The following is a 27,775-nucleotide window of genomic DNA, read 5'->3' on the forward strand; positions in this document are numbered from 1 at the left end:
ATAAGGACAAATAGAATGGATACCCAGAATCCACCACAAGGACGAGGGGAGAAAAGGGAAATGAGAGAAAAGAAGGCCACAGAAGGAGAGTAAAGAAGAGCAAGAAGAGAGGAAAAAAAGCCCATTAGGGCAAAAACCCTGTAGCAATGGGGCCCGTAACAGGACCGCCAAACTAAAAAAAAAAACATAGTCAATATAGCAATCAAAGCAGGGAGGATGGGGGTAGTGGCTCGAACCACCATATCAGGCTGTGCGGCCTGACCGAGAATAAAATGGCCGAGGCCAAAAGAGTATAATATAAGAAGATAAAACCTGTGTCAGGAGGGGGAGGAAGGGGGAGGGAGGGAGGAAGGAGAGGGGGGGGGAAAGAAACGGGAAGGAAGGATAGGGAAGAGGGGGATCAAGGGGAGTAGTATAGCAATAACATGTGGTCTACATAATAGGATAGGCATCATAGGACCAAACCGTGAAACGACCGGTTATCTTGTGGCCACGAACCTGAAAGCAAAATGTACAAAAGAAGGCATAGCAAGTGGAACATTTAAAGAACCATAATAGTGCCTGAGACCAACTAGGGGTATCAGGAAGCAGGGACCAGGTCAACCCGCTCCGTAGAAGGCCCCCAGTACCAAAAAAAAAAAACGAACAAACAACTATTGTCATTGGATATAGAACATTAATGGCAAAATATCTATCAACATATAAAGAGAAACAAAGGAGGTCCAAAGAACCAGGGACGGTTAGTCCAGTCCAGGGGGAACCTCCAGCAAACTGGTACAATGGCCTAGTAAAACCAGTAGTAGAGAAGAGGGCAGGCAATCAAGGGGGAGCATCATCTTCACCCCTATGACGAGACACTCTTGTCCAGTCTGGCTGAGGCGGATGGGGTCGTTGTGATTTTGGTGAGGCAGGTGGGTCGACAGAGGAGGACAACGAATCTGGAAGGAGGCCAAGCTTGCGAAGCAGTTCTTGCCCTTGTGCCAGGGTCTTAAATGTATGGTTGATGCCATTAAAAGAAAGCTGCAACTGAAAGGGGAATCCCCAGCAGTAGCGAATTTGGTGTTGGCGTAGAAGCCTAGTAATCGGTTGGAGGTCCCGTCGTTTCTGGATGGTCGAGGGCGCCAAGTCCTGGTAAATCTGCAATTGCATGCCCCGGAAGGCTATATCAGAGGAATCCCGGACGGAAGCAATTATTTTTTCCTTCGAGCGGTAATAATGAAGGCGGGCTATAACGTCCCTAGGGGGTTGTGATGTTGAAGGTTTGGCTCGCAGGGCCCTGTGTGCCCTATCAAAGAGGCAATCCTCATCAGATAACTCTGGAATTAAATGCTGGAAAAGATCTTTCAAGAAGGAGGGCAACGTAGAGCTCTGGACTGATTCCGCCACATTACGTATGCGCAAGTTATTGCGACAGGATCGATTCTCTTGGTCCTCTTGATGCTCCTTCAGGGTCTCAACCTCAGCATGGAGCCTCGAGAGTTCGTGGTCTAGACGCTGTTGCGAGCAACATAAGTCATCAGTCTTCGTCTCCAAGGCATCCGTACGATTTCTAAGCGAGGCAATCTCTGTTTTGAAATCCAAGACAGCTTTGGACAGTTCTTGCTTAAAGGCTGTTTGCACGCCTTCCAGGAAGCCGGACATCACTGCCTGTATCTGAGGGTCAATACCCAACTCCGAAGAGCGTGGTGATGAAGGAGACTCCAGGGAGTGTGCCATATTCTGGGGACCCTTAGCCTTGCTGCCAAAGAAGTTTGCGGAGGCCTGGGGAGCCTTCTTGTTCCTTTGTGACATAATGGATGCCAGCCGGGGAGAGAGCTATCTTCTCCAATAAAGTCGCAATAGAGAGGGGGGGGGGGGAGTAGCGGTGGGGTAGAGAATAGGAATTGACACAGGTGGGTTATGAGGCGGTCAGGCCGACCATGGGGTGTTATTCATCCAGAGACCATCGCAGCCGCAAGGAACACTGGGTCCAGACTGTATAGGCAGGGAAGGCAATATCGTGTCCGTGGGTAACAACGACCACTGGAGGGGGTCGGTGTATCAAAAATGGATCAGCAGAATCCAAGCAGGGGCGTTATATCAGAGTACGCTGTGGAAAGACAAGGATATAGCTGTCGTGCCCCCTAGTAGAGGGTAACGGCTATTCGTGGACCCTCAGCAATGCCTCCGGAAGCGGCCTGTCACTGGAGGCCACGGTTTCACCGGCAAAGGTAGGCCCCGGTCCGCAGACTGGAGCCAGCGGGCCCCACTGCTCTCCAAACAGCAGACAGGTCAGCAGAAGGGGTTCCGGTGGATGGGTGAGGGAACGGGGAGGTCGGATGTGCAGGGAAAGGTGAGGTCAGAGCCACCTTAGCTGGAACTCAGTTTAAGCATGGACCTCACAATTAGGCAGCCACGAGGCTGTGCTTTTCAGCTCACTTGAGGGGTGCCAGCAGGAAGGTAGGGCAGTGGACCAGGCAGCAGAGGGCACCAGTTTCGGATTCAGCAGATGCTGCAGCACTTCAGCTTCCTCACAGCTGCAGAGAAGGGAGAGTGTGGCGCCAGTCGCAAGATGGCCACCGTCCACCAGCATCCAGCGCCTCTCCCGCGGTTCCCCCAGCCCCCAGCCACTTGCAGAGGAGGAGAGTCCGCAGATCGAGGGTGCAGGAGATGGGGGCCGGGACCCGGGAGCGCAAAAGAGCCGCGGCGCGGGCGGAGCGGGCCTCAGAAAACGAGCGGCGCCAACCACAAGATGGCCACCGCCCGCCGGGGAGACGTGCACCGGCCTTGTCCCCCAGCGAGCGCCACACGATATAGCAGAGCGGCCCGGCCGACGCTCCTCACCGCTCCAGACGTCACAGCGGGAGATCGGCCAGGCAGGACGGCCCCCACACAGGGCAAGTCTCACAGCAGGGGACCCGCCAGCACGCTAATCGCGTGACGGAAGTCCTGGCTCCGGGCGGCCCGACCGGCACGCAAAGTTCAGGGAGTGTGGGAAATGGAGGTCCCGGCTTCACGCCGAGAGCAGGCCGCAACCCGCAAAGCCAGGCAAGCTGACTCCCGGCTCTACAGCGAGCTCCCGGACACACAGAGGGGGCCCAGCAGGCAGCAGCTCCCCACACCAGGTGTGTAGAGGCAGGATGGGGAATTTAAAGGTGTCTAAAGGGGTAATAAAGCAGGAGCTGTGAGCTTCCACGTGTGCTCTCCCTCACAGCCAGGCCACGCCCCCGAGTGGACTTGCTTTTCTATAAACTCTGTAATCACTAAAGTGTCCGCTAGATTGGATATGTTCAGTTTATGCTGATGACAAAATGTTCCAGCTGTATCAATGTCCTACAGGGGTTGCTGTAGAGTGAGTTCGCACTGTGCACAGTATTTGTAATCCAATAGGTGATGCTGTGGAGCAGCTACTTGTAAGGTATAGCACCAGTTTCCAATAGAGGGCGCTGTGGAGCAGGTACTTCTAGCACAGTATATGCTCCAATAGGGGTCGCTGTGTAACATATATCCATATGTGCACTGTACTGGCGGTAACCTTCCAATAGAGGGTGCAGTTAGTAAAACTGATGTCAGCATACAGTGGGACACAGCAAATAACACAGTCCTGGCACACACGTAGTGCTGCAGTTCAAGCAGGCAAGGGATAAATGGCACTGTCTGTGTTTTCCTTGCAATTAAAGTGGTAAAGGAGAACAGGGGGTTCACACAACCCTATCCCTTAAGGCTTTCTGGTAAAGTGGCTGGCAGGCCCAAATAAATCACACGTGCCCCTCTCCTTGTAAATAGAGTCCTGTTGTGATCTGTCCCAAGAGGGGCTGTGACTTGGAAAGTTGGCAGGGTGGTCACTGTTGGCCTGGGTTTACCTGTGTCCTGCTGTACCTGCCTTTACTGGTTACTTACCTGCCACCAGAGACTTCCATTATCTCCATCTCAGTGTGTTACCAGTCTGCGGTGCTCAGTCCAGGATTCCCCTCACAGGCTCCGGATATTCCCGACTCCCAGGCTACACCATCGGTTCCTAGACCGACCCTGAACTCGGCTCATGGGCCGCATCATCAGTTCCCTGACCAGCTCTGTTATCGGCCATTTGGCTGCACCATCAAAACACAGACTGTCCTCACGCTATCGGCTGCCATATCGATTTAGTAGTCCTCAGCTACCTAAGTACTCCTGAGTTCACCATCTCCGATATACTTACCTTTTCACGTCACCATCGGACTCACTATCGATGGTTAAGCATTTCAGTATAATCCGGTATTAAGCATCCCTGTATACACGAGTGTCTCACAGCCTCCACAGAGAAATCTGAGCAGAGGGCTGCGACCTGCCCGTCAGGCGCAGCGAAGACCATATCCCCTGGCGACGGTCACTGGCGAAAACCCCTGGCGAGTTAGACTCCGTGCCTCTGCTTCAGGTCTCGCCAATTCTCTGTGCTCACTGTGTGATCTTCTAGAGTGCTCCAGCATATGACTTGTCTCAAGCCACCTAACTTCTGCCTCCCTGCGTCCTCCACTGGCTCACCCAGGTCATTACCGGGAACACATCAGACCAGCCCGTGAGAGGTATGTGTGCGTTAGGGAGGTTGCTGGGTACAGGGCTGGGGTATGGGTGCGTTAGGGAGGTTGCTCGGTACAGGGCTGGGGTATGGGTGCGTGAGGGAGGTTGCTGTGTGCAGGGCTGGGGTATGGGTGCACGAGAGAGGTTGCTGGGTACAGGGCTGGGGTATGGGTGCATGGCGGAGGTTGCTGGGTACAGGGCTGGGGTATGGGTGCATGAGACAGGTTGCTGTGTGCAGGGCTGGGGTATGGGTGCGTGAGGGAGGTTGCTGGGTACAGGGCTGGGGTATGGGTGCATGACGGAGGTTGCTGGGTACAGGGCTGGGGTATGGGTGCATGAGAGAGGTTGGTGGGTGCAGGGCTGGGATGATGGGTGCATGAGGGAGGTTGGGTGCAGGGCTGGGGTATGGGTGCATGAGGGAGGTTGCTGGGTGCAGGGCTGGGGTATGGGTGCGTGAGGGAGGTTGCTGGGTGCAGGGCTGGGGTATGGGTGCGTGAGGGAGGTTGCTGGGTGCAGGGCTGGGGTATGGGTGCATGAGGGAGGTTGCTAGGTGCAGGGCTGGGGTATGGGTGCGTGAAGGAGGTTGCTGGGTGCAGGGCTGGGGTATGGGTGCGTGAGGGAGGTTGCTGGGTGCAGGGCTGGGGTATGGGTGCATGAGGGAGGTTGCTGGGTGCAGGGCTGGGGTATGGGTGCGTTAAGGAGGTTGCTGGGTGCAGGGCTGGGGTATGGGTGCGTGAGGGAGGTTGCTGGGTGCAGGGCTGGGGTATAGGTGTGTGAGAGGTGGCTGTGGCATATGTGTTAGAGAGAGGTGACTGGGGCAGGGCTAGTATATGTGTGAAAGGGAAATGACTGGGTATATATAACATACTGAAGTGGCTGGGCCATTTATATATATATATATATATATATATATATACACACACACACACACACACACACACACACACACACTAAGCTGGTATATATGTGAGAGGAAAGTGGCTGGGGCAGGGCTGGGGTATACATGTGTGGCAGGGAGGTGGCTGGGGCAAGTGGGTATTTACGTATCATACTGAGATGGCTAAGGCAGGGCTGGGGTATATATTTGAAAGGTGATGGCTGGGGCAGGGCTGGGTATATGGGTGTATGAGTGAGGTGGCTAGGCCAGTGGGTATTTCTGATTCATACTGAGGTGGCCGGGGTATATGTGTGAGAAACAGCTGGCTGGGTCAGGGGCACATACGTGAGAAGGAGGTGGCGAGTGGGGGTTGGGGGTATTCCTGTATCATTCTGAGGTGGCTGGGGCATGTGTGCGATATAGAGGTGGCTAGGGCAGGCCTGGAGTATACAGTATGACTATGTATGTGAGAGGAAGGTGGCTGGGGTATATATGTGAGTGGGAGGTGGTTGGTGCAGGGGGGTAAGTATTTATGTATCTTACTAAGGTGTCTGGAATAGGGGTACCCAGCAGGCAGCAAATATATTTGTAGTTATTGGGTATCACTGGTCACGTACACATTACTGCATGGTTGGCTACCCTACTACCACTTCCCCAGAAAGCTATACACTTCCGGATTCCCCACTGCTCCATCGCAAATCCGAACAGCACATACGTGAGTCCAGGTGCAATGGGGGTGGGACGCGGATGTTACTGTGATCCATGTCAAGCAGGTGGAGTGGCATGTCAGACAGCAGCTGTCTCTACTGGTGGAGCTGCAGCCCTAGTATGGAATATTTTTTGTGACTTAACATGCCACCAGTACACAAACTCCCTCAGGCAGTGAGGCCAATATTAAGGTTGGAGGTTGTCAGAGCAGGAGTGCATTGGGAGCAAAACAATGGCACATATATTGAATAGGGAGCTTTACATCACTAGCACTATTGTAGTAATTAGAAATCAGGACTTTTTGCACAGATATCACTTTATTTTTATTATAATTGAAAAATAGAAACCTTTGTGAAAAATGACTGCTAAATCTGCACGTTTGTGAATGCTCGGTCCTTCTGCATTTGGATGCACTATGTGCACTGTGGAGGAGCTTTGTGGTGGCATTGGAGTGCAGTCGCAACTGAGGCAGGGTATGCGGGGAGAGCCGTGGCTGCGTCTGGTTCGAGGGATCCTGCCAGCTCAGCAGACCCCGCCCCCCTCAGCAGACCCTGTCTCCATTGGGGGTTTCCCGGGCTGGTTTTCCATCCCAATCCTCCCCTGCCAGCAAGTAATGTTGCCCATATGTGATAATAGCTGCCGCAATACCATCTCCATACAAGTGTATTAGGACGCCGATTTCAGGGACAGTAGAGAGAATGGATTTCTCTACAGTACCTGCTTGAATACATTCTGGAGATCAATGAAATTGCACTACAATTAGCGCATGTGACACATATCAACCAATCAACCAATAATACATATACGCCACTACTTATGTGGCCCCACTATAAGTGCAAAACAAAACATCATACAGTATGTAATTTATAAACATGTTAAACAGAAGTGGGCTTAGTACAGACCCTTGAGGTACACTACTTAATACTATTGCCTAGCTAGAAAATGTTCCATTGACCACCACTCGCTGTTCCCTATTTTCCAACCAATTTTTGACCCAAGTACAAATGCTGTTACCAAGACCAAGCTCTCTTAATTTAAGAATCAACCTCATGTGAGGTACTGTGTCGAAGGCTTTCTCAAAATCTAAAAAGACCACATCCACAGCATTTCCCATGTTTAAGTTTGCACTAATTTCTTCATAGAAGCTAAATAAGTTAGTTTGACATGACCTATCCCTCACAAACCCATACTGGTTCCTACTAATTATCTTTAAGCACCCCAAGTACTCCTGAATGCTATACCTTAATATACCTTCCAATATTTTCCCCACTATAGATGTCAGCCTTACCGGTCTGTAATTTCCAGGATTAGATTTACTTTATTTTTTAAATAGTGGCACTACATCTGCTATTCACCAGTCCCTATAAACCAGGGGTGGGGAACATCCGGCCCGCGGGCCGTATAAGGCCCGCGAAGCCGTTTGGTCCGGCCCACCAGCTTGTGTCAGTGAGACACGCTGCCGCTCAGTCCGGCGGCAGCGTGTCTCAGCTGTCAGAACAGGGAGGAGAGTGCGGCTGTCGGGTGGGAGCGGCGGCGTGTATGACTTGAAACCAGCCGCCGGTTCGTGAGCCAATCAGAGCTCGCGGACCGGCAGCCAATCAGAAGCCGCGGCTGCCGGTCCGCGAGCTCTGATTGGCTCTCAAACCGGCGGCTGGTTTCAAGTCCTACATTCCGCCGCCGCCGCCCAACATAGCCGCGCTCTCCTCCGTGTCCCGCCGAAAGCAGCACGGTAAGCAGCACGGAGGGGAGGGGGGGGGCAGGGCAGGGCATCTGTATACCTGGCACTGTGGGGGCATCTGTATACCTGGCACTGTGAGGGTCATTTGTATACCTGGCACTGTGAGGGGCATTTGTATACCTGGCACTGTGGGGACATCTGTATACCTGGCACTGTGGGGACATCTGTATACCTGGCACTGTGAGGGGCATTTGTATACCTGGCACTGTGGGGGCATCTGTATACCTGGCACTGTGGGGGCATCTGTATACCTGGCACTGTGAGGGGCATTTGTATACCTGGCACTGTGGGGACATCTGTATACCTGGCACTGTGAGGGGCATTTGTATACCTGGCACTGTGGGGGCATCTGTATACCTGGTACTGTGAGGGGCATTTGTATACCTGGCACTGTGGGGACATCTGTATACCTGGCACTGTGAGGGGCATTTGTATACCTGGCACTGTGGGGGCATCTGTATACCTGGCACTGTGAGGGGCATTTGTATACCTGGCACTGTGGGGACATCTATATATCTGGCACTGTGGGGACATCTGTATACCTGGCACTGTGAGGGGCATTTGTATACCTGGCACTGTGGGGGCATCTGTATACCTGGCACTGTGGGGGCAATTGTGGATCTGGCACCGCACTATTGGGGGCATATGTGTATCACGTCCCATTTTAACTGGCCACACCCATTTTTTGGCGCGCGCGCCTCCGGCGCGCACACACAGTACCTCTACGGGGCAGACCTACTGGGGGGCAGGGTAATTTTTTAAGTTGAGAATTTTTGTATGGCCCCCGAAGGATTTTATAAATATCCAAATGGCCCTCGGTAGAAAAAAGGTTCCCCACCCCTGCTATAAACCGTGCCTGATGTAATAGGAGCTTTGGAAATTAAGTATAATGGCCTTGCTGTATCTGAGCTTAGCTCCATTAGAACTCTTGGGTGTAGTTCATCAGGCCCCAGAGATTTATTAATCTTAATTTTTTTTGTAGTTGCTCATGGACTTCATACTCACTTAAACAAGTTATATGTTTCTGGACATTGGGCCTAATTCAGACCTGATCGCAACAGCTAAATAATTTTCTAATGGGCACAGCAGGTGGGGCAGATATAACATGTGCAGTGATAGTTAGATTTGGGTGGGTTATTTTGTTTCTGTGCAGGGTAAATACTGGCTGCTTTATTTTTACATTGCAATTTAGATTTCAGTTTGAAGTTGAACACACCTCACCCAAATCTAACTCTCTCTGCACGTTATATCTGCCCCATCAGCAGTGTACATGGGCCCTCATTCCGAGTTGATCGGTCGCAAGGCGAATTTAGCAGAGTTACACACGCTAAGCCGCCGCCTACTGGGAGTGAATCTTAGCTTCTTAAAATTGCGACCGATGTATTCGCAATATTGCGATTACTAACTACTTAGCAGTTTCAGAGTAGCTTCAGACTTACTCTGCCTGTGCGATCAGTTCAGTGCTTGTCGTTCCTGGTTGACGTCACAAACACACCCAGCGTTCGCCCAGGCACTCCCACCGTTTCTCCGGCCACTCCTGCGTTTTTTCCGGAAACGGTAGCGTTTTCAGCCACACGCCCCTGAAACGCCGTGTTTCCGCCCAGTAACACCCATTTCCTGTCAATCACATTACGATCGCCGGAGCGATGAAAAAGCCGTGAGTAAAATTACTTTCTACATAGCAAAGTTACTTGGCGCAGTCGCAGTGCGAACATTGCGCATGCGTACTAAGCGGATTTTCATTGCGATGCGATGAAAAATACCGAGCGAACAACTCGGAATGAGGGCCATGGTTTTCCCCCATTAGAGAACAATTTTGCTGCTGCGATCAGGTCTGAATTAGGCCCATTATCCTTACTCTTATCATGTTCTATTCCCACCATTTTTTCTTCTCTAGTAAATACTGACGAAAATAATTTGTTCAATATCTCTGCTTTTTCACTGTCACTATTTACCAATTCACCTAGTTCGCTTTTTAGGTGTCCTATGTTGTCTTTTTTTTAATCCTTTTTCCATTGATTTACTTAAAAAACTTTTTTGGGTTTGATTAGCTTTCCTCAGCAATTTGTTTTTGGTTTTCTATTTTAGCAGTTCGGATTTCCCTTTTACATTTCCTGTTACATTCCTTGTGACAAAATATGATTAGATGCAGATGCCACCAGCTACAGGCTTCATTAGGCATTTCTAGGTTGCTGCCTGCGCTATGTGAATACTTCTGGTGTGGCAAACTTAAAATGTTATCTGATTCTTCTTCATAAATACACAGAACCTTATAGGACCAAGGGCCACTTATGGGACCCCTGAAGACAAATATCTTCTACCAATGAGAGCTGCATTATGTTTATTCTCTGCTTAAATTCCACTAGGTAACCTCATTTCCAGTTTGGTGGCTGCATACAGTACTTCTAATGAGAAATTAAAGCAGTGACAGCACTTCCCAGGAGTCATTACGTAAAGTGATAGTGCAGTTCCCAGAGATCCATTCAATTATGCTAATGACACTGACTGAGTTATGGCATATTGACTTTTCTGCTCTGTGGCAGTTTTATGGTACTGCTGGTGATGCAAAATAATTCAATCAAGCAGAAGACTGGCAAATGTTAAGATAAACCTCCAACAAGCATAACAATGGTGGTCTGACTCTGTACAGGTTGATCAGAGATCGTATCTAGACAGATGGTAATAGAGCCCAAAATAGCGGGTGGTCTTCAGTATGCCAGCTGTCGGGATCCCGGCGCACAGTATACCGGCGCCGGGATCCCGACAGCCGGCATACCGACACTTATTCTCCCTCGTGGGTGTCCATGACCCCCCTGGAATAAAATAGCGTGGCGCGCATAGCGCGCCACCGTGCCCGTAACGTGGCGAGAGCAGCGAGCCCGCAAGGGGCTCATTTGGGCTCGCCACACTGTCGGTAAGCCGGCGGTCGGGCTCCCGGCGCCGGTATGCTGGTCGCCGGGAGCCCGACCGCCGGCATACCGTAGTGAACCCCAAAATAGCCAGTGTTTCATCTGTTGCACTGACATGTGGATGACATATGTAAGTTGCAGTTGTTCACTGATATATCCTCTGAGGAATAATTCTCGTCTTTTCATTTATGCATTGATGGCTGGCGGAGAGCCAGGTACTAGTAGGCCAGAGCTAGAGCAAGCTTGCTGCATTATCATTACATCTGCAATTCCTGGGATGCTGAGAGGGATCTCCAGCCAATAGCCAGAGAAAAACAACCTGTCTAAATGATGTTAGAGTTATGCGCTCCTACATTAAACTAATTAGACATTTCTAATGCTCTGTTGCTTTCCATACTTCTCAATGTGTCCTGCACAAAGACTGCAATAACCCTATACCTGCTGGAGGAACAGAAAAGCCACTGTCACTGCATTTTATGACCCTTCTGCATAAGAGACCAATGACATGCCTATACAGAATACAAGCATTTGCTCACGTTTTTTGTAGTGGTTTAAATACTTTTTATTATACAATCTGGTTTTATCGAAATCAACAATAATAAACAACAGAGGATTACAAATAATAATATAGATAACACATACAGGACATAAAACTAGATATGTGCGGCGGACACTTTTCGTGTTTTGTGTTTTGGTTTTGGATCTGGATTCCCACTCGTGTTTTGGATCTGGATTGGTTTTGCCAAAACCACCCTTTCGGGCTTTCGTTTTGGATCTGAATGATTAAAAAAAAATCAAAAAAAAATCAAAACAGCTAAAATCACAGAATTTGGGGGTAATTTTGATCTTACGGTATTATTAACATCAATAACATTAATTTCCACTCATTTCCAGTCTATTCTGAACACCTCACACCTCACAATATTGTTTTCAGGCCAAAAGGTTGCACCGAGGTCGCTGGATGACTAAGCAAAGCGACACAAGTGCGCGGCACAAACACCTGGCACATCTAGGAGTGACACTGCAGTGGCAGACAGGATGGCAGTTTTAAAAAACTAGGCCCCAAAGAGCACATCATGCAAAGAAAAAAAAGAGGTGCAATGAGGTAGCTGTATGACTAAGCTAAGCGACACAAGTGTGAGGCACAAACACCTGGCCCATCTAGGAGTGGTACTGCAGTGGCAGACAGGATGGCAGCTTTAAAAACTAGGCCCCAAAGAGCACATAATGCAGAGAAAAAAATAAGAGGCGCAAGATGGAATTGTCCATGGAATGTTGTATAAACAGGACATGCACACTTTAACAAACCAATCATTTCAGTGACAGGGTCTGCCACACGACTGTGGCTGAAATTATTGTTTTTTTTTGGCCCCCCCACAAAAAAAAAGAAGCAATTAATCCCCCCACCAAAAAAGAAGAAATTAATCTTTCTTTGCACAAACTTGCTCTACAGAGGCAAGATGTCGTCCTCATCCTCATTCTCGCCCCTTTCAGTGTGTTCATCCTCCTCACAGAGTATTAATTCGTCCCCACTGGAATCCGCCATCACAGGTCCCTGTGTACTTTCTGGAGGCAATTGCTGGTAAAGGTCTTCTTGGAGGAATTTACAATTCATTTTGAGGAACATCATCTTCTCCACATTTTGTGGAAGTAACCTCCTACGCCGATCGCTGACAAGGTTACCGGCTGCACTAAACACTCTTTCGGAGTACACACTGGCGCTCCAGTCTTCGGCGCGTGGTGGCAGAATGTCGAAAGTGGTCCACTGATAGCATCTCCTGCACGCCCCTGTCATTTTAAAAAAAATTCTGCACCACCAAATTAATTATATGTGCAAAACATGGAACGTGCTGGAATTTGCCCAGATGTAATGCACTCACAATATTGGTGGCATTGCCCGATATCACAAATCCCCAGGAGAGTCTAAGTGGGGTAAGCCATTGTGCAATGATGTCCCTCAGTTTCCGTAAGAGGTTGTGAGCGGTGTGCCTCTTACGGAAACTGGTGATACACAGCGTAGCCTGCCTAGGAACGAGTTGGCGTTTGTGAGATGCTGCTACTGGTGCCGCTGCTGTTGTTGCTGTGGGGGGCAATACATCTACCCAGTGGGCTGTCACAGTCATGTAGTCCTTAGTTTGCCCTGCTCCACTTGTCCACATGTCCGTGGTTAAGTGGACACTGGGTACAACCGCATTTTTCAGGACACTGAGGACACTTTTCTTAGTGTCCCTGTACAGTCCGGGAATTGCTTTCCTAGTGAAGTGGAATCTAGATGGGATTTGGGACCGGGGACACAGTACGTCCATCAACTGTCTAAATCCCACTGAACTAATGGCGGATACCGGACACACATCTAACACCAGCATAGTTGGTATGGCCTCAGTAATCCACTTTGCAACAGGGTGACTGCTGTCATATTTCATCTTCCTCGCAAAGGACTGTTTGACAGTCAAATGCTTAGTTGAATTAGTACAAGTGGTCCCCTCTGGGATGACGATCAACTCCCAGCAGCAACAAGCAGCGGCAGCAGCAGTAGGCGTACCACTCAAGGAATCCCGGTTAGGAGGGGACTCGTCAGTCATGCCAGTGACATGGCCTGCAGGACTACTTATGTTCCTTACTGAGGAGGAAATTGACGTTGAGGAAGTTGGTGGTGTGGCTTGCAAGAGCTTGGGTACAACAGGAAGAAGGGATTTATTTGTCAGTGGACTGCTTACACTCTTACCCAAAGTTTCTGAACTTGACAATGACTTCTGATGAATGCGCTGCAGGTGACGTATAAGTGAGGATGTTCCTAGGTGGTTAATGTCCTTACCTCTACTAATTACGGAATTGACAAAGACATCACACGGCTTGACACCTGTTGTCCGGATTTGTGGAGAAATAATTCCACACTGTAGAGGTAGCTTTTTTGTTATTTTGTCCAGGCATGACAATGGATTTTCTCATCCCACCGACAACAACTGTCTCCACTGGTGCCTTATTCAAACAAACCACATCACCATCAGAATCCTCATTATCAACTTCCTTGGACTCTCCTTGGGGATTTGTGATATCTCTGAACGCACAGTTGTTTTTTTCCTGTGCTTTAACAAACTTAATTCTTTTAATTTTTCAAGAGGGAGGAGGGCTTCCATCCTCATGAGAAGCTGATCCACCAGTCATGAACAAACGCCAAGGCCTTAGCCTTTCCTTGCCACTTCGTGTCATGAATGACATATTGCCAATTTTATGTTTGTCGTCAGATAATTTCGTTTTTGCCTGATTATTAATTGTTGCTTCTTGGATTTTACATACCCTCTATGACATTGGGCATCAGCCTTAGCAGATGACATTGATGGAATTGCATTGTCAATGTCATGACTGGTGGCAGCAGCTTCAGCACTAGTACTAGGAACTGGAAGTGGGTCCTGATCTTCCACTATTTTTTCCTCCAAATTGTTGTTCTCCATTTCACAGGACAGCACCCCTTTATTTTTAGAGCACACAGAACAGTGCCCCTTTATTTTCACAGCACCCATGTATTCTTACAGCATACAGGACCAGTGTACTTTTATTTTAACAACTGAACCCATTAATTTTTACAGCATACAGAACCAGTGTAATGTTATTTTAACAGCAGCACTCCTATATTTTTACAGCATACAGGACCAGTGTGCTTTTAATTTTTAACAACTGCACCCTTGAATTTTTAAAACATACAGGGCCAGTGTAATGTTATTTTAACAGTAGCACCGCTATACTTTTACAGCATACAGGACCAGTGTGTTTTTAATTTTTAACAACTGCACCCTTGAATTTTTACAGCATACAGGGCCAGTGTAATGTTATTTTAACAGCAGCAGCCCTATATTTTTACAGCATACTGGACCAGTGTGCTTTTCATTTTTAACTGCACCCCTGAATTTTTACAGCATACAGGGCCAGTGTAATGTTATTTTAACAGCAGCACCTCTATATTTTTTGAGCATACAGGACCAGTGTTTTTAATTTTTAACAACTGCACCCCTGAAGTTTTACAGCATACAGGGCCAGTCTAATGTTATTTTAACAGCAGCACCCCTATATTATTACAGCATACAGGACCAGTGTGCTTTTAATTTTTAACAACTGCACCCTTGAATTTTTACAGCATACAGGGCCAGTGTAATGTTAATTTAACAGCAGCACCCCTATATTTTTACAGCATACAGAAGGACAGTACCCCTGCCCCCTGTACAACACAGTGACAGCCAGGACAGCAACACCCATGTACAGCTGCAGCACCCGAAAAGCACATGAAACACCAGTGACAGCCAGGACAGCACCCCTAACACAGCACAGGTACACCACAGTGAATGCAGCAGCAGCACCCCTACAGAGCACACACTAACCCCACCCAACGTCACCACCCACAGAGAGAAAGAGGTTTGTCTCCCTCACTCTCCAAGTCCGGAATGAAAATGGCGGTGATGTGCGGCTGTTAATATGGAATCCAAAACCCGCGAGATTCCGACAGCGGGATGATGACGTTTTGCCTCGTTCTGGTTTCCGAGTCTGGTGGGAAGTCCCGAGCCGGACTCGGATCCGGGCTCAGAGCATGAAGTTCGGGGGGTTTGGGTTCTCTGGGAACCGAACCCACTCATCTCTACATAAAACTGATAAACATCAGCAAATGAAGAACAAAGAGGCTTTAAGACCGTAAATAGCCATGACATTGCTTTGTAGGCCCGCAGAATTCCAGCACCGAGTTCCGGTTAGATAAAATACAAGAAGTCGTCAAACAAAAAGTAGAATACTGGAGAAAAGGCAGTAAAGAGAAGAAAGCAGAAAGTGAATGGCATAATCTGGGTTTCTCTGAATATCAACCAATCAAACCAGGTGGCAGTGAAATCAGAAGAGTACAGCTTCAAAGAAGATATGAGGTCATGCATGGCCATGTAGAGGTGTACTCTCTGGAACCACCAAGAGATGACTGGCCGAACTGGGGATCTCCAGTAACACGGAATGGAAGCCCTAGCTGCGTTTGTGAGGTGTCTAAAGCTACAACTCAGGTGTCTCAGGAATTAAAGACATTTTTTAGGTCTCTAAAAAGCTTGTAAATGGCTTGTAATTGTGGAAAAATGCACCTAAGCTACAACTACAAACTACAATGTGAAAAAATTATTTAAAAAAAAATTAAATCTATTTTCAAAATTATCATACACATTCATTCTTACTTTTTTCAAAATAAAAGAGACTGTCTGGCTTCTGATTAGTGGTTCAGAGGGCATAATTCATATCTGACGGCAGCAGCAAATTTGTTAGCTAATGGGCAAAACCATGTGCCTAATTCAGACCTGATCGCTAGGCTGCGTTTTCGTACAGCCTGCAATCAGGTCTAAACTGCGCATGCGTATGCACCGCAATGTGCAGGTGCGTCGCACAGTTACAAAGCGGATCGCCGCTCAGCAATGGGTTTATGTGAAGAATCCATTTGCACGGCCGATCTCAAGGAGATTGACAGGGGGAAGCCATTTGTGGGTGGCAACTGACTGTTTCTGGGAGTGGCTGGAAAAACGCAGGCGTGTCCAAGCGTTTGCAGTGCTGGTGTCTGACGTCAATTCTGGTCCTGAACAGGCTGAAGTGATCGCAGCGGCTGAGTAAGTCCTGGGCTACTCAGAGACTGCACAAGATCTGTTTGTACAGCTCGGCTACACATGCGTTCACACACTTGCAAAGTGAAAATACACTCCCCTATGGGCAGCGACTATGCAAACGCAGGACTGCAAAAAAACCCGAGCGAGCAATCAGATCTGAATTAGGCCCCATGTGCATTGCAGGGGGGACAGATATAACGGGTGGTCTTCAGGTTGCCGACTGTCGGGATCCTGGTGTACAGTATACCAGCGCCGGAATCCCGACAGCCGGCATACCGACAGTTTATCTCCCTTGTGGGGTCCACAACCCCCCTGGAGGGAGAATAAATATCGTGGTGCGCGTAGCGCGCCACCGTGCTTGCAGCGTGGCGAGCGCAGTGTGCCCACAAGGGGCTCATTTGCGCTCGCCACGCAGTCGGTATGCTGGCGGTCGGGCTTCCGGCGCCGGTATGCTGGTCACCAGGCGCCTGGCCGCAGGCATACCATACCACACCATACCACACCCGATATAACATGTGCAGAGAGCGTTAGATTTGGGTGGGGTGTGTTCAATCTGTAATCTAAATTGCAGTGTAAAAATAAAGCAGCCAGTATTTACTCTGCACAGAAACAATATAACCCACCCAAATCTAACTCTCTCTGCAAATCTAATATCTGACCCCCCTGCACTGCACATGGGTGGTCATTCCGATTTGTTCGCTCGTTGCCGTTTTTCGCAACGGAGTGATTAGGTGGAAAATGCGCATGCGCATGGTACGCAGTGCGCATGCGTTCGTTAATTTAACACAAAACTTTGGAGATTTGCACAAGCTCGAGTGATTGACAGGAAGTGGGTGTTTCTGGGCGGAAACTGGCCGTTTTCAGGGAGTGTGCTAAAAAAAGCAGGCGTGCCAGGTAAAAACGCAGGAGTGGCTGGAGAAATGGGGGAGTGGCTGGCCGAACGCAGGGCGTGTTTGTGACGTCAAACCAGGAACTAAACGGACTGAGGTGATCGCAGTCTAGGAGTAGGTCTGGAGCTACTCAGAAACTGCAGGGAATTATTTAGTAGCAGTTCTGCTAATCTTTCGTTCGCAATTCTGCTAAGCTAAGATACACTCCCAGAGGGCGGCGGCCTAGTGTGTGCAATGCTGCTAAAAGCAGCTAGCGAGCGAACAACTCGGAATGACCACCATGGTTTTGCCCAACTGCTAACAAATTTGCTGCTGCAATCGGATCCGAATTATCCCCAGAGTCTCTTCAGCAGCATGCCTATCTCTGTTTGCTTCCTCAGACTCTGCCCATTAGATCCCACCATGACTTGGCTTACCCATACTAAGACAAATCAGCGGCTTCAACACCTGACCTATACTGTACAGGAGTGCCTGGGGTGGGGACCTGGGCCTCAGGGTGGGCACATGAGGCTAGGACGCGTATGATAGCATTTGAGACTCAGGGCCGGTTCTGGGGCTCTGTGCGCCCCGGGCAATAGGGGGCGTGGCTTCATACAGGGAGCGTGGTCATTTACGCCCCCTGTACAGACTGAAATGATGTGCGGTGCGCGATGACGTCATCACGCACCGCACAGCAAAGGTCCTCTCCACGAAGGGAAAATAGACGCGTAGCGTCTAGTTCCCTTCGTTGAGAGGACCTTTGCTGAGCGGTGCGCGATGACGTCATTGCGCACTGCACAGTAAAGGACCTGTCCACGAAGGGAAACTAGACGCGTACGCGTCTAGTTTCCCTTCACAGCGGCAGCGGGGGGCAGCGGGCAGCACAGCAGCAGCGGATCTTGCCCTGGTGCGGCGCCCTCCGGATGGCGCCCTGCGCCCTCCGGAAGGCGGCGCCCCGGCCAAAAGTCCTGCTTGCCCGTGGCAAGATCCGCTACTGTTGAGACTATATTGAAGCACACTGGCTATATGGGGCATATAAGAGGACAATTGGGTCCAATAGCCTGAGAGTATGTCTTTTGCCATACCATGTATGCTTATGGGCTGATTCTTAGGCACATGCAAAGTGTCTGTAGTTACTGAAGTTTGATGTACTACTTCCAATGGTGTGTCTATAATGGGTGCACACCGCACACCCTGCACCTATGTATTATACTTACTTCCCCGGCATCCCTTGGTGGCAGTAGAGCTGCACAAATCACAGGGAAAATGACGCTGGGGCCAAATTTCCAGAGACCTGTTCATGTGCAGTGACAAAGTGTATGTTCCTGTGCATGTATGTGCCTGCCTGTGATAGAGAAGGGGGCTAACACAGAGATTGCATATGGACCCCCACAGTGCTTAAAGTGGTCCTGGAGAGGTGGTGGAACTCACCCATCATTGCCAGCTTAACTCCCCCCCCCCCCCCCTACACCCCACCATGTCCTCCAAACCCCCTTCCCCTTTCTTCCCCGTGTGCTAGGTGGGGAGCTACCCTGAAATAGTGTCTTGCCACTGCCAGATTTGCAACCAACTAGGGTTGGTGTGTAGAACAAATATGTTGAGAAATGTTGCACTTAATATCTTGAAAAAATGTAGTTATATAGGTACTGAAATACACACTGGCAACACAAATAATGTCAGCGTAAGAACATGGTGTTAAACATTAATACACCTAAAATGAATACCATGTGCACATGTAAACACATGGGTGTCATTCCGAGTTGATCGCAGCCAGCAACTTTTTGCTGCTGCTGCGATCAACTAGTCCACGCCTATGGGGCAGTGTATTTTAGCTTAGCAGGGCTGTGATCGCTTGCGCAGCCCTGCTAAGCTAAAATTTTTTCAAGCAGAACAAGACTAGCCCTGGACATACCCTGTGCGACGTTCTCTGCGATGGCGGGGGCCGGCTTTGACGTCAGTCATCCGCCCTCCGTTCTTTTGGACACGCCTGCATTTTCTTCACCACTCCCCGAAAACGTCAGGCAATGGTCCGGTGACGCCCAGGAACGTCTTCTTTCTGTCAATCTTCTTGCGGTCTTCTCTGCGACCGTTTTCTTCGTTGTGCGCGACGTAACCCGGCGACCCCTGCTGCCAGGTAATGATGCGCGTGTGCAGGGCGGCCACCGTGCATACACATTTCGGACCCGTTCGCACCACAGCGACAAACCGCTGCGTGCGAACGGGTTGGAACGACCCCACTGTTGTGTATAGGAAATTTAAAATGATTAGCCGGGGGCCTGGGGGCCGCTTAGGCCCCCAGAAGCTGTAGGGGCTATGATAGTGTGTGATACATTCTAGTTGCTTTTTAATACCCCTCCCACCAGTTGTGACTACAATATTAGGTCTCTTAAAAAGAAAAAAAAATTGTTCTATGCCACGCATTTATTTTTCTGCCACCCCTATCTGTTTTTTGTATTGGGTATCCATGTCTTCGTCACTTAATGTTTTTTAGTTTTTTTTTTCAACCCCTACTGTATGTATCCCCTGTGTTTGAGTCTTTTCTTACCTGTTTGGTGGTTTCTTTGCATCGGGGGAGTCTCCCTGTGCAGACAATGTCTTGAGATGGTATTCAGTATACATATAGGAGATGTGTCCCGGAAGCCCCCTGTTTGCATAGGAATAATAATGTCATCTTCATATAATAAAGGTTTAACTAGATATTGTTTGGGGCACGGTAAAGGTGAACTTCTCTGATCAAACATGCTGGAGACACCATCCTCCTACACCTTTCAAGCATAATCCCCTGCGTCTCCCCAGAGCCATCCCTGCGTCTCTCCAGCACCATCCCTCCCTGTATCTACCCCAGCGCCATCCCTGCCTCCGTGCCTCTTCAGCGCCATCCCTCTATCTAACCAGCGCCATCCCTGCCTCCCTGCGTCTCTCCAGCACCATCCCTCTCTCTATCTATCCAGCGCCATCCCTGCCTCCCTGCGTCTCTCCTGCACAATCCCTCCCTGTATCTACCCCAGCGCCATCCCTGTCTCCCTGCGTCTCTCCAGCACCATCCCTCCCTGTATCTACCCCAGCGCCATCCCTGCCTCCGTGCCTCTTCAGCGCCATCCCTCTCTCTATCTAACCAGCGCCATCCCTGCCTCCCTGCGTCTCTCCAGCACCATCCCTCCCTGTATCTACCCAAGTGCCATCCCTGCCTCCCTGCGTCTCTCCAGCACCATCCCTCCCTGTATCTACCCCAGCGACATCCCTGCCTCCGTGCCTCTTCAGCGCCATCCCTCTCTCTATCTACCCAAGCGCCATCCCTGCCTCCCTGCGTCTCTCCTGCACCATCCCTCCCTGTATCTACCCCAGCGCCATCCCTGCCTCCGTGCCTCTTCAGCGCCATCCCTCTCTCTATCTAACCAGCGCCATCCCTGCCTCCCTGCGTCTCTCCAGCACCATCCCTCCCTGTATCTACCCCAGCGCCATCCCTGCCTCCCTGCGTCTCTCCAGCACCATCCCTCCCTGTATCTACCCCAGCGCCATCCCTGCCTCCGTGCCTCTTCAGCGCCATCCCTCTATCTAACCAGCGCCATCCCTGCCTCCCTGCGTCTCTCCAGCACCATCCCTCTCTCTATCTATCCAGCGCCATCCCTGCCTCCCTGCGTCTCTCCTGCACAATCCCTCCCTGTATCTACCCCAGCGCCATCCCTGCCTCCCTGCGTCTCTCCAGCACCATCCCTCCCTGTATCTACCCCAGCGACATCCCTGCCTCCGTGCCTCTTCAGCGCCATCCCTCTCTCTATCTACCCAAGCGCCATCCCTGCGTCTCTCCTGCACTATCCCTCTCTCTATCTATCCAGCGCCATCCCTGCCTCCCTGCGTCTCTAGAGCACCATCCCTCCCTGTATCTACCCAAGTGCCCTCCCTGCGTCTCTCCAGCGCCATCCCTCTCTCTATCTATCCAGCGCCATCCCTGCCTCCCTGCGCCTCTCCAGCACCATCCCTCTCTGTATCTACCCAAGTGCCATCCCTGCGTCTCTCCAGCACCATCCCTCCCTGTATCTACCCCAGCGACATCCCTGCGTCTCTCCAGCACCATCCCTCTCTCTATCTATCCAGCGCCATCCCTGCCTCCCTGCGTCTCTCCAGCACCATCCCTCCCTGTATCTACCCAAGTGCCATCCCTGCGTCTCTCCAGCACCATCCCTCCCTGTATCTACCCCAGCGACATCCCTGCCTCCGTGCCTCTTCAGTGCCATCCCTCTCTCTATCTACCCAAGCGCCATCCCTGCCTCCCTGCGTCTCTCCAGCGCCATCCCTCTCTCTATCTATCCAGCGCCATCCCTGCCTCCCTGCGTCTCTAGAGCACCATCCCTCCCTGTATCTACCCAAGCGCTATCCCTGCCTCCCTGCGTCTCTCCTGCACCATCCCTCCCTGTATCTACCCAAGCGCCATCCCTGCCTCCCTGTCTCTCCAGCGCCATCCCTGCCTGTATTTAACCAGCGCCATCCCTGCGTCTCTCCAGCGCCATCCCTGCCTCCCTGCGTCTCTTCAACGCCATCCCTCCCTGTATCTACCCAGCGCTATCCCTGCCTCCCTGCATCTCTCCAGCACCATCCCTCCCTGTATCTACCCAGCGCTATCCCTGCCTCCCTGCGCCTCTCCAGCACCATCCCATTAATTACACCCCAAAGCACCCACACCCTCATTTATTAATTACACCCCAAAGCACCCACATTCCACATTCATTAATAACACCCCAGAGCACCCACACCATCATTCATTAATAAAAACCCCAGAGCACCCAGACCCTCATTCACTAATTATACCCCTAGCAATCCTCAATGACTGCTAACAACACACCCCTCAAAAAAACAAAACAAAAACAAAAAACAAACAAACCTCAGAATACTTTTTAGACACACACACACACCTCCTACAGCATTCACTCACTGTTACTGACCTGTGTGCTCTGTGTGCACCTCCCACAGCCAGAACAGAGTGGGCGCAGCTGCATGTAAGGTAGGGGCTGACCGAGTACTCCTACCTCTGTGCCCGCTCCTAATCTGCACAGCGACGGCATGCTTTCCGCCTTGTAAGTCCAGCAGCAGCTCCTCTGCTGCTCTCTGTGTGGCGTGTGCGGCACGCCGTTGGGAAGGAGGCAGACGTCGCTCCATGAAGTTACCGTGTCTCATTCCCAGCCTGCCATCGGATGGGGGTGGCGGGCCCTGTCACTGAAGTGCCGCCCGCCTCCCTCATCTATTTAAATATGCAGTGCGGCGCATCACCAGCAGTAGCTGTTCGGGTATAAGCAGGGGAAGGTGGGCTGGCAGAGGCGGAACGGTTTCCGCCTCCAGAAGGAGGTGACGGAACGCAGTTCCGCCCCATTCTGGCCCACTTTAATCCCTGGACCCCCACTCTTAAGACGCCCCTGGAGAATCCACAGGACTAATGTGTGGGTCTGAAAGCCATGGCACCCACTGACTGATAACCAAAAAAGTGTAAATGTGCATCTGTAAATGCGCTTTATGCAAAAACTTGCTGCTTGCGCTTGTGTAATTAGATAAATGACACAGGGCGGGATGTACTAAAGCAAAAATGCGGTAAAACCCCCGAAAACGGGGGTTTTACCGCATTTTCATATTTACTAACACCCTACCGCCGCGTTTTCGACGTCCAGGGTATCGCCATCTCTGGATGGCGATACCCTATAGAAGCCTATGGGCTTTTTTTCGCCGACCGCCGCAACCCGTCGACACCGCCGCAGACGCCTCCCCCCCTCCCCCCCAGCTTACCTTCCTCCATGATGCCCCGGACCCGGAAGGTAATCTCCTCCTCCCCCTAGCAACGCAGCCGGACGTCCTTCCGGCTGCAGGGGGGAGGAGGAGGCGTCGGGGGCAGCCTGCTGCTGCTTCCCGGCATCTAGCCTGTGTGGGGACCCCCTGGAGGTGACGGAGACCCCCCGCAGACCACCTAACAGGTATCGCGGGGGGCCTCCGTCACCGCATCGCGATGTTGATCGCATATGTTAGTACATACGCGATCAACATCGCTGCGGTAACCGGCGAGGTGCGGCGATGTATGTTAATACATGCCGCCCACAATCAAGCATCACTAATGCCTTGATGTGTTCCATTTATTCCTCACTGTCATTTAGAATGACAGGGTTAATATGATGACATAACTTCTTCGCCAGCACCTCACAGGCTGTGAGGCTAAATAAAATGTGGTTCCTTCTGTACATATGTCATTTTAAATTATGTAATGATATAATTTCAGATGTTCCCAGTGTATTTTGTGCTAAATGCTGATTAAAGGCAAAACTGACCTGACATGAGGCACAGTGGGGCAGATGTATTAAGCCTGGAGAAGTGATAAAGCAGTGATAAGTGGAAGGTGATGATGCACCAGCCAATCAGTTCCTGTCAATTTACATATTGGAGCTGATTGGCTGGTGCGTAATCACCTTACACTTATCATTGCTTTATCACTTCTCCAGGCTTAATGCATCTGCCCCAGTACTGTACTTTGTTACACGGTTTGAAATTGCTATGTTTGTAATAACTCCAACATTTATTATATCTGGGAATTCAGCTGAACTGAAACAGCCTTTTAACGGTAGCAGAACATGGGTACATCAATCTTGGTTTATTTGGAAACATGGCACAGCTGTTTCTGATTTATTCAATTTCCTATGTGCTATTTTTGTTACCTACTCACCAATTCTTTTCCACAGCAGAAGACTAGGGATTCTAAGGACAAATGTTTTTCTAACCTCGCTTCTGTCACATATCACTCAGAGTGCAGGCTCCCTCTGCTGGACACAGTATGAAAGAATGTGGATTAATACAGTAAATCAGTGGTTCCCAAACTTGTTTGAATCACGGCACCCCTGATCCAAAGGTTTCTTATTAAGGAATTTAGAAATATAAAATTAAGTAAATTGTGTTTTATGTCCTTAGGTTCAATTGTGTGGTGAGGGACAGGATTTGTTCACCTTCTTCTCTCTTCTCTGTTCTTCTGGTTCGGCTCCTGCTTACACTGTCCACGGGTCTTCTCTCCGCTAAAAGGCGCTGACAGGAAGATCAGGTGCTGCCAGCAGTATAGCAACAGGCAGCACTCTGGCAGTCAGGAGGGTCCAGCAGCGCCTCCAGTCCGTAGTCCACCCCATGGTAATTGGCGGACGCGGCACGCATGTATAGTCCTGCGCGGTGGTGCCTATGTGACGTCATGCGGCGTGACATCACTTGGTGCAGAGAAGGGGCAGAGAAGCACTATGCAGCATAGGGAAGACTTGTGAAGCCTTCCACTGTGCCAACCTTTGAATCAGTGGCGTGCGGTGAGGTTGATGGCTGGTGAGGCACTGCAGCCATAATGTCCGTCGAGTCCCGCCAAAGATGCCTACTGCTGCTGAGCCAATGCCCGCTACTGCCGCTGCTAATGGCTGCCGCCCCATTGTGGGTGGGTACTGTGTCTAGGGGGCCAGGGTGCATGGTGGGGAATGTGTGTCCCTGGGGCCGGGGGGGGACTGTATGTTCAGGATGACAGGAGTAGGGTGGATTACGAGTACGTGTGTCCCTGGGGCTTGCTGGCCTGGGGGGGTACTGTATGTTCAGGAGGACAGGAGTAGGGTGAATTACGAGTATGTTCCAGAAGCAGGAGTGTTAGTTAGGATGGGTACTGTACTGTAAGGCATGGAGCACAAGCTCGATACTTTCTGCCACTGCTGGGGGCAGAGTGGGTGTAATAGTGGGAAGCAGGGGCAGGATGGGAGCAGTAGAAGTGCAGAGCAGGGTATAGGATAGGAGTAGTCATGGTGGAGAGCAGGGGGCAGGCTGAGAGTAGTAATAGTGAGGATCAATGGGTGCAGACTAGGCAGGGACGTGCAGTCAGGGGAGGCAGTGCCTCCCCTGTCATTAATGACTCAAATAATACAAAGAAGATACTTATGACACAGATTTTGTGTCATAAGTATATTTGTATTATTTTAATAATTTTTATCCTGTAAAAACCTGTGTTTCGGAGGCACCGCTATCGGTGCCTCATGCTGACAATGTAAAATGGCCGGAAGCGGGGGGTGGGGCCAAGCAGCAGGGAGTAAAATCCCATTGAAAAAAAGCACTATAAGCGGCACTGGTATAAGTGCCGCTTTGACAGGGGCGTGCTTTCAGCCCGTATGAAAGCACGCTCCTGTCACTGTGGAGGAGGTGATTGGGCAGTGGTGGATTCGGGAGTGTGCAGTGCTACGCTGAGCTCCTGGTCCCCAGCCGTGCAGACAAGCTCCGTGTGAGCGCTTGCTCTGCCTGCATGTGACGCTGCCTGGGGCACTGGGAGCTAAGCTCCCGGACCTCAGCACCCTGCACTGCTCAGGGAGCCGGCTAGCCCGATCCCCCCGTGTGCCAAACACTCGGGCCGCCGCGGATCCTCCACTGATCAGCGAGCCGGGTAGCCCGATCCCCCTGTGTGCCGCACACTCGGGCCGCTGCGGATCCTCCACTGATCCGGGAGCCGGGTAGCCCGATCCCCCTGTGTGCCGCACACTCGGGCCACCGCGGATCCATCCTCCCCCCGCCTTTTGATTTCAATAGTCCCGGGTGCCAAGGTATGTGGTTGCTGGAGTGGACGCAGCCTCATTGAATGTACAGACAAAAGTGTGGACAAAATAAAAATGAGAAACTTTCTTAATTAATAAGTTTACTAAATTGTGATTAAGATTAATACAATTAAAATAATCAGTTATACCAATTATTCAGACATATGTTTAAACATATGTCTGAATAATTGGTATAACTGATTATTTTAAGTGTATTAATCTTAATCACAATTTAGTAAACTTGTTATTAATTAAGCAAGTTTCTCCATTTTATTTATTGATTGAATTAAAACACAATTATACAGATTTAAAGTGTCCACACAATTGTCGGCACATTCAGCGCACCAGGGGTTAACACTGGGTAGTGCTGCCTTGTGCTGCTGGGGCTCCTGGCATGGAACCCCTGTCAATGAGCATGAAACCAATAGCAACTAGCATGAAACCGCTGGCAACGAGCATGGAACCCATAACATGAAAACATTGGTAACGAGCATGAGACCCCTGGCAATGAACATGAAACCGCTGGCAATGAACATGAAACCCAGGACATGAAACCATTGGCAACGATCATGAGACCCCTGGCAACGATCATGAGACCCCTGACAATGAGCAGGTAATTTAAAATAATTAGAGGCCTTACTGTGGCATAATTTGTATGGGACATTATTGTGTGTGGAGCATAAAATGGTATCTGGCATAACTGTATGTGGCATAATGTGGAATGGGCATTATGGTGTGTGGAATACTGTGTAATGGGCATTATAGTGTGTGGAATAATATGGAATGCACATTACGGTGTGTGGAATAAGCATTAAGGTGTGTGACATAATGTGTAAAGGGCATTACTATAAGGAGCAAAAATGACAAATAATGTAAAGTGCATGAATAGTTTTTTTCCCGTGTGTTTTATTTTTCCTATGTTGTATAGGGAGCTCTACCTTGCGTAATGTGTATAAGGGGTACTACTGTGTGGTGTAATGTGACTGACAAACACTACTGTGGGATGTAATGTGAATTGGTTCTATTCTGTGTCCACGACCCTTCCCCATGAAGCCATGCCCCTGTCACCCACTGCTGTCACCTCTCCCTGGTGTCATACTCTTCCTGTCAGCCTCTCCCTGGCGTCACCCACTCCCTGTCACCCACAGCTGTCACCCTCTCTCTGGTGTCACGCTCTCCCTGTCACCCACTGCTGGCTATTTTGTTGTATAGGACTTCCATTAACTTAATAGTGCCACACCCACAGTGCTATTAAGTTAATGGAAGCCTTGGACAACAAAATTGCATTCATGTTCTCCTCCTACTCCCTCCCCAGTACCAAACACAATTTTTTTTCCCTATAAAAATTTACAATATATTAGCTGCCTGCTCATCACATGTTTGATAAGCAGGCAGGCTGCGGGCATTGGCGGCGGTGGCAGCATCGGACTGAGATACAAATTACTGGTGGAGGGTCCGGGCAGTTGATGGTGGGCTAGTTTGTAAGCCATTGGTGGTGGCGGGGGTAGCGGGCATCAGCTCAGGGGCAGTAGCGGGCATTGGCTCAGCGGCGGTAGGGGTCATCGGCGGGATTCGGTGGACATTATGGCTGCAGTGCCTCACCAGCCACTGACTTCACCGCACGCCACTGAGACTAGGAGTAGTAGTTGTGGGGAGCAGGGGGCAGCAGTGGGAGCAGACTGGGAGTAGTAGTGGTGGGCAGCATGGAAGTAGGTGTGGTGGAGAGCAGGGGGCAGGCTGGAAGTAGTAGTTGGGAGCAGGGGCCAGACAGAGTATTAGTGGTAGGGAGCAGGGGGTAGGATGGAAGAAGTAGTGGAAAGTCGGGGACAGGATTGAAGTAACAGTAGTGCAGAGTAGGGGGGCAGGCAGGGAGTTATAGAAGGGGGCAGGATGAGAGTAGTGGTGGGAAGAAGTGGGCAGGATGGCAGTGGAAGGGACTCGGCGAGCATA

This window comes from Pseudophryne corroboree, chromosome 5 (assembly GCF_028390025.1).
Source record: "Pseudophryne corroboree isolate aPseCor3 chromosome 5, aPseCor3.hap2, whole genome shotgun sequence".
Lineage (NCBI taxonomy): Eukaryota > Metazoa > Chordata > Amphibia > Anura > Myobatrachidae > Pseudophryne > Pseudophryne corroboree.